Below are 8942 nucleotides of genomic sequence, written 5' to 3'. Positions count from 1 at the left end.
ACACATGTAATTAGAGTCCTCAAGCAAGAGCAGCAAAAGAAAGATTTGAATAAGTAATGTTAGAAAATTTTCCAAGCTTGATTTTCAAAAGTCCAGGAATATAAAAGGACCCCAACCACAAAAAACTTGAAGAAAATGACACCAAGTCACAGTATAATCACTTGACTTAAAACCAGCAATATATAGGAAATCTTTAAAGCAGCCAGAGGGGGGTAGGGGGGAAAGTCATGTTATACAGACAAACAAGCATCAAGGTAACCACTGGAAATGGTTACTGGAAAAAGTAATGCATGCAAGATGACAGTGGGATAATATCTTGAACTGAAAGAAAAAAAAAGTGTCAAATTAGAATTTTCTACCCAGTGAAAATATCTTTTCAATGAAGGTAACATGAAGACTTTTCAAACATACAAAAGCTGAAAAGCACTCCTTGCCAGCAGATTACACTACAGGAAATGTTAAAGGAAAATGGAGGGTCTGCTACGTGGTTAAATATATAAGGCTTTTTTTCCCCCTCATCATATAAGGCAGGGAAAAGAAATAAAAGGCATCCAATCTGTCTGCCTGTCTTTTTTTGCAGAAAATCCAGTAGAATTTACAAAAGTACTACCAGAACTAGTAAGTGATTTTAGTAAAAATGAAAAATACAAAGTCAGTATGAAAAAACAAATTGTTTTCTAGCAAAGAACAATCAGAAATTGAAATTACCATTTACAATGACAGCACCATTTACAATGACATTAAAAATACTAAATACTGAAGGATGTATCCAAGGGGAAAAAAGATGTGCAAGACCTATACATTGAAAATTATAAAATATGGCTGAGAGAGATTAAAGAATACCTAAGTAAATGAAGACTTACAGCATGTTCATGGATCAGAATACTTAATACTGTTAAGATGATAATTCACCCCAAATTGATCTTTGGGTTCAAATTCCAATCAAAATCCCAGCAGAAGTTTTTGTTGAAATTGGCAAGCTAATTCTAAAATTCATATGAAAATGCAAAAAACCTCTGGTAGTTTTAAAAAGCTGAAAAATAAGAACAAAGTCAGAGGGCTAACAATACTACTGGTTTTTAAGACTGTGTGGTACTGATTCAATAGAACAGAGAGTCCAGAAATAAACCTACATATATGGACAACTGATTTCTGACAAAGATGCAAAGACAATGCAGTGGTAAAAGGATAGTCTTTTCATCAAATAGTACTGGAACAATAAGATACCTATATGCAAAACCAAAAAAACAAAACAAAATAAAACCCCAAAACTTGTTCTATATTTTGTACCATTAAATAAATGGTACAAGACAATTACATGAAGATAAAATGGTGTAATCCAAAGTGAATCACAGGCCTAAATGTGGAACTAAAATAAACTTCTAGAAAAAAAAAAAAAAGAAAATCTTGGGTTGCCTGGGTGGCTCAGTTGGTTAAGCATCCGACTTCAGCTCAGGTCATGATCTCATGGTTGGTGAGTTTGATCCTCGTGTAGGGCTCTGTGCTGACGGCTCAGAGCCTGAAACCTGCTTCTGATTCTGTGTCTTCCTCACTCTATGTCCCTCCCCTGCTCGTGCTCTGTCTCTCTCTGTCTCTCAAAAATAAATAAACGGTGAAAAAAAAAAAAACCAAAAAATCTTTACGACCTCAGATTAAACAAAGATTTCTTAGATATGATAGCAAAACATAATCTTCAAAATAATAAATTAATAAATTGGATTTGATCAAAATTAAAAACACAGCTCATTGAAAGACACCATTAACAGAATAAAAAGACAAAGAACTGACTGGGAGAAAATATTTACAAAACATATATATGATAAAGATCTTGTATCCTGAATATATAAAAACTCTGAAAACTCAGTCATATGAAAACAAACTCCATTTAAAATGGGTAAAATATTCGAACATTCACTTCACAAAGAATTTTGCAGATGGAGAATAAGCATATGAAAAAAATACTAAATCACATTATTCATTAGGAAACTGTTAAAACCACAATGTATCACTTGCGAGAAAGGCTAAAATGAAAAGTTTGACAATACTAAGTGTTGTTGAACATGTGGAGGAACTAGATCTCTCATACATTGAAGGTACAAATGTAAAATGGCAGAATCACAATAGGAAACAGTTTGACATGGGGTGCCTGAGTGGCTCAGTCAGTTGAGCTCCTGACTCTTGCTTTTGGCTCAGGTCATGATTCCAGGGTCATGGAATCAAGACTCCTGTTGGACTCTGCGTTGAGCATGGAGCCTACTTAATATTCTTTCTCTTTCCCTCTGCCTCTCTCCCCTGCTTGCTTGCTCTGTCTCTCTCTTAAAAAACAAAAACAAAAACAAAAAAACACATTAGTAAACAGTTTGACAGTTTCTTAAATTGCTAAACATACACTTAGTATATGACTTAGCTGTTCCTCTCCTAGGTACTTATTTATTGAAGAGAGAACAAAGCATATTTCTATACAAAGACTCACACATGAATGTTTATGGCAGCTTTATCAGCAATAGCCCCAAACTGGAAACAAGCCAAATGTCCGTGAGCAGGTGAATGGACAAATTGCATTAAACCCGTATAATGGAATATCACTCAATAATAATATAAAAAGAATGGTCTATTGATACCTGCAACAACATAGGTATATTACAAAGTAATTATGCTTAGAGAAGGGAACTTAGCCAAAAAAAAAAAAAGGAATGACCTATTGATATATACAACAACATGGGTAAAAATCAAAAGAAATGTGCTGAGTGAGAGAAGCCAAAGAATAAATAATGCATATTACATGATTCCATTTATATAAAACTCTAGAAAATTCAAATTAATTGACAGTGACAAAAGCAGATCGGTGGTTGCCTCAAGAAAGAAAGGAGGGAGAAAAAATTAAAATAGTCATGGAGATGATAAGTAATTGAAGATGTGTCCCAACCTATGAGCATGTAGAGGATTGGTTAGGTCCCTACTTGCCTATCGGGACTTTCGTCACCTCTGACCTTTCTCTTGCTTGGAGTTCTCAGGCCTGGCCTGAGCATTGCTGATATCCATTCTTCACTAACCATTTGGGCAATTTACTAAATTTAGTGTTTAGTAGCTGATACTTTATGAGGATGTGGCTAAATTTCTCCTGTTTAGTGTAAGAAAATTTCACCCGGACAGAGATGAACACATTGAGTATTGAGCTCGCTCTTAAAAATGATCCTTTAGAGCCTTGTAACGATTCAGCAAGATAGGCAGTCAGATACAGCATATCTTCCGTTTCTCAGGGACTTCATTCTACTCCAACGCAGGGTATTGCTACTCTGCTTCCAGGACATATTTTTTTCCTATTCTTAAAAGAAGTTTTAACAAAATAGGCCTATAAATAATGACCTTTGATTGATCTAGCAACAAAGATGGAAGGCATCTGTTACTGAGGCAGGAGAGACTTCCCTTTGTTTTATAATTTTTTGTTCAAATGCTTGTCAAAGGGCAGGTTCCTGAAGCTAGAACAGTTAGACAGGGAAAAAAGTTGCATTTTCCAGAATTAAAAACCACACCTCAGACTATTACCTCTTATGGAGAAAGTGTGTGAGAATTTAACTGCCCTTGTGTTGTTAAGTCCTTCACACATGCAAAACTTAAAAATCTATTCCCCTCTGGAAAGCTGTGCTCTGGCAAAATCGGAGAAGAAAATTGTTGTGATGAAGGTATAATGTGCTATATGATTCTGTTTATGGTTCAGTATGAACCAATCTGACAATTGGATTTCTAATGATGGCTCCTAATTCCCTTCTATTCTCTCTTAATTTTCCTTGGAATTCATCTTACTTTCTCTTGCCAAGTTTGAGACCAATTCAATTCAATTTAGTAAGATTCATTGAACATCTGCTATGTAGAATAGGTTGGGCTGGACACTGTGAAGAGCAGCAAATAAATAAATAAGTAAATAAACTAAACTATAATCCCTGCCTCAAGAAACTCATAGTGTAATTGGAGAGATCAGGCAAGTGGACATGGAATAGTTAACCAGTGCCTGGTACAGTTTCTGGCAGCTGAAGGTACTCATTAATGTGTGAATTGAATCAACAACACTGAAAATTTGTATAATGCTGAATGCAAAAGTATGTGGTACAGATATGGGATTTCAGAGAAAGCAAGACATCAAAGCGGGCTGAAGTTTTGGCACATCATGGGAAAATTATACTTGTGGTGGGGCAGATTTTAATGAGAAAAAAATGAGAAGCATATTTCAGGTTAGGGTCATTATAAATAAGCCAAAGAGACAGGCATTAGCCGGGTGTGTGTTCACAGCAGGAAGGAGCCCGTTATGGTTGGAGAAGGTAGGACAGGGTCAGATAGAGGAGGGCTTTCTATGAATTTTGGACTTTATTCTGAGGCCGTGGAGAGCCCCACGTGGGTTTTTATCAGCAGGGCCATATTTTTGAAGTCTACATTTGCATAGCACGGAGAAGAGGCTGAACAATGAAAATACTTGAAGACAGAACTGAACATAGCAATATAAAGAACTGGATCATGACAACTTGAAGTACTATGTTTGCAGCATTGTTGGGAAGAAAGAAACCAAGCATGGAAGTTAAAAAAACAATGAGGTTCACAGATTACAAAGAGGAAATAAAGTCTGACTTCCTGGTTTATAAGTCAGAAAGACCATTAAGAATACAGTGCCAGAGACAGAAGAGAAAACTAGAAAGGAGAACTGTTGTAAAGATTTTGTTTTGGATTCAAGTTTGAGATTATCATGGCAAATTCAGGATGCTATAAGTTTTTAAAGGAAAAGCTCAGGTTCAAGATAGTTGTTTGAAAACAGTTGGATTGTTTTCAGTCAACTCAGCAGTATTTTGTATCCTCACTGCCCTATGTTACTTAGGAAAAGAGTCCTCAGAATTTCCTTCTTATATGGTTTCAGGGTAGATCATTCCATTGAGAGCCACTTTCATAAGTTCAGAAGGCTCAGTCCTCACTTCTTCCTATAGCAGCTGTCATCTGGCTTCTCATTGGTGGCCTCACAACTGGGAGAAATCACTTGTAGATTTCTGGCCATCTCCCAGACTTCCTTCTGATTCTTCCAGCTCTAAGGATGTGTATGCTTGTAATTCCCTATATTTCAAAATTTCTACACTGGAGACCTCTTTCCTCATGAATCGTAACACAAAAGCATATTCTGGGTACAGAGATTATGGGCAATGACTTGACTGAGCTTTATTTGTGTGTGTGTTGAAGAAATAGAGTCAGTGAAAGACACAGAGAAGGAATGGTCAGAAAATTAAGAAAAAAAATGAGCACACCTTGTAAGAGAGGTTACATAAGGGAAAATTGAGACATGATTTTTTTTATCAGGTAAAGGGGCAAAACAAAGACAGTGAGATTGCACAAAGAGAAAAAGGTGTAACGTTTGTCAAGGTGAGGGGTGACGTGCAGAAATTCAGCTTCAGTGTAATAGTATTCCCACACATTTCATTCCAGGGTCAGCTGGGACTGTGCTACCAAAATAGTGGGCCAGCGTGATGTCTGGTGGGTTGGTAAGATGATGAAGATCCCTAGAACTTGGTTACCACAAAAGCCAGAGTCTTCAAAGCACAGGGTTAATACAGGGCATCTATAGTACTGCCCCTGCAACAGAAAAGCAAATTGTTTGCTAGTTGGTCTAGAGGAGAAAGTTTTGCCAGATTTAATGATGGCATACTATTAACCACAGCTTGAACAACCATGCAAGTGGCAATGCTACCTGATTACATTTATGATAATCCACATAAATCTACAAACCCATCTGTCCTTGGCATAGACTACATAGGTGAATTAATTGGGAGAGGTGACAGAAACACCCACCCCCCATCTTTGAAATTTGAAAGAGGCACAAATTTCTGAAGTATTATTGGTGATTTTCGATTTTTGAAGGGAGGGAGTATTCCAGCCATTTTCATTTGATCCTTCCTGCCTTATTGTCCTTACTACATAGATAAAAGAGCTGAAGTAGGTAAACTTCCTGTTGTTGAATGTATGATTTGTATTCAGAAACTATGTGTTAAGCACAAGTGAGTTGATAGACCCACTCAGTCCACTGTGAGATGGACTCTGATTTTCATTCCTTCCTCTGCATTATAAGAAAGAATTTCTGGCTTCTCAACTCCATTTAATGTAGGTCACTGACTTCTTGTGTCTTTATTCTGACTACCGGGCCACTGACTTAGAGAATTTCCCTGAATTTGTGTTAGCTCCTACTCAGTCCAATAGTCTGAAAAGTCTAAATATTTCACTTTCTCCACTACACAGCCACACTAGTAAATGATTGCTGGTGCCTTTGGGCAACTCAAGAAGATTTACACAACCTCTAATGGTACTGTGGCAGAAACATGCTAGCTAAACTGGAAGGAATCTGGTCCTTTCATTTAAGGAGCTCGTGTTTACAAACTGGCTCAAGAATGGGGGTTATGTGACACATTGTGGCTCCATTGAGTCAATTAAAGTCAAGACTGTTCATAAGAATTAAAGATTAATGTGTTTTCCTTAGAATGTAGACCGTGCAAATATATTTCTTTGAGGAGCACCATAATCAATTAGCTACTACCGAAGATCTCCTCAGGTTAAACTCTTTTGATTATGGCTCTAATCCTGCCGTCCACGTTGACAATCACCTCCAGCTGTGCCAAAGGACCCCAGCATCAGGGAGCTCATTTCAGAGGGAGCATCTCTCAACATCATTGAGGGCTTGAAGTACCTTGAGCTTTTTAGGATGTAGGTCCTAAATGTAGGTCCATTCTTTAACAGTGTATTTTTCAATGTAAAAGTGAAGGTAGTGCATTCTGGGTAATTCCTTAAGACAGAGTTCATGGGTGGGTGAGTGGGTCACACATGATAAAACCATTCCAAATTCCTGTCTCCCAGCCTTTGAATCCATTCTTCTACAATAAACCAAAGACATTCTGGTATCTCAACTTTATTTAATCTGCATACTCACATATATAGAACAATGATTAAAACACAAATGAACATTGTAAGGTTTAAATAAATCTCAGGGTAACGTTTGTGTATGGAAAAGCAAGGGTGGAATTGGAATCTGGAAAGTTTTACCTGTTATTTTAATTCTTCATTTTCAAAAATAGTAGAAATATCTGAAACAAACAAGTCAAAATATGAACATTTGTTGGATCTTAGTGGTGAGAATGTAGTGTTTGTTTATTTTTCCTACTTTTCAGTATTTTCAAAACATTTCATATTAAAAATATTTTAACATCTGAAACACTTGAGATGAAGCCAAAAGTGGCAAACAAACATGTTTGTAGTATAGATCGCATTGCAAAACATTTGCTAAAGTTCAGAAAAGTGATTCTTAAAATAAAGGCCCATAAAAAGAATTGATCACAAAAAAATTAACTTCTAAGAAGACAAAGACAAAAATAGATGAAATTTACCTTCTAATTTGAAATTTTTTAATGAAGAGATGCTAATTCTGCATGTTTCTTTGAGTGGTTGGGTAGATCAAACTTGTCAAACTTCTTCATTCACTCCTAGAGACCAGAAGTTTTCCCTAGGAATGCCCTTCTCCTTTATATTAAAGGCTAGGAAAGGCTAAAGCTAAAATAATAGTAATAACAATAAGTCTGATGCCACAGTTCCCTGAAGAACCAACTAGGAGCACATATATTTTGTTTATACACATTTCATCTGTGATGATTTTTCAGAGTGTAGGTTTTACTTATAAATGAACTTTAATATGATTATCTGCTTACATTCAACTGCCATGATTGGTGTGATTCTTTTTAATGATTTCAACTCAGAGAAATAAGTGTAGAAAATTGATGCTAAAAATGCCAGCTAATCCACAGCTATGCCCTGAGATTTTCTGTCTTTAATCTAGATAAAATAGCTCGTAAAGAATAATCAAAAAGGAGAAGGAATAAGCTCCTAATGACCACTTACAGAGGTAAAACAGGAGAATAGCTGAATAGAGTGTATAGGGCTATCTAGGGATACTTAGTTAGAATTGTGTGCTTTGGAGTAAAATGTGCTGAGCTCATACAACATATGAACAATTTGAGAAGAACATTCAAGGTCACCTGAATGTATTCTATCCTCAAACAAACCATTGTTCTCTATCCAGCTATTCCTATCCACATACCAATAGCAGAGGGAGTAGACAGGGATGGCCTGTGTGATCAACCTAAAACCTTGTCATTTAAAAAGTCTTTTCACGCATATTATTTTATTTAACTCTTCATCCGTCTGTGAAGTGGGCACAACTTCGTTTTAGAGATGCAGACATGAGGCTCAAAAGGCTGGATACATTTCCAAAGCCCACAGCCAGGTGTGGGGAGTGCCTGGCCTTCTGTTCTTTCCTTTAGATCTCACTGACTCTTCATTCTCCTTACTCTCTGTATGTGGTCTTGACCTTTCAATTTCAGGGTGATTGGGGAGGGTTTAAAGTAATTCCTGTTGGGAATACTTTACAAAACCCACAGCATGTTGACACCAACCTCTAGAGATTGTGTTTCATTACCAGGAATACTATTGGAGGTAGACATTTCTTTGACCCAAATAGATGAATAGGGAAGATGTTAACCAGATGGGAGTCCATGCCACATGTTCTCACTTCTTTGTGGAGAAAAGATGATATCGACTCTGGTCTCTCCAAACACATTTAACATGTTTGATTTCTTTTTTTTCCCACTTAGGAGTAAAGTAACAAAACTATTGTAGGGGAAGCTTATTATTCAGAGTTATATAGCATTTGTTGTCTCCATTATGCTGATGAATTAATTATCTATTGCGTCTTAACATTTTACCCCAAAACTTGGTGGTTTAAAACAACAGACAATTATTATCTCATACTTTCTGAGAGCTGCTCTTCCGGGTGGTTCTGGCTCAGGTTCTCTCGTGAAGGCATGAGATGAGGCTGCGGTCATCTGGAGGTGTGACTGGCAACACAGGATCCGCTTCCCAGTTGGTTC

The sequence above is a fragment of the Prionailurus bengalensis genome, chromosome A2 (assembly GCF_016509475.1).
Source record: "Prionailurus bengalensis isolate Pbe53 chromosome A2, Fcat_Pben_1.1_paternal_pri, whole genome shotgun sequence".
In the NCBI taxonomy this organism is placed as follows: domain Eukaryota; kingdom Metazoa; phylum Chordata; class Mammalia; order Carnivora; family Felidae; genus Prionailurus; species Prionailurus bengalensis.
This window is presented reverse-complemented; position numbering follows the sequence as displayed.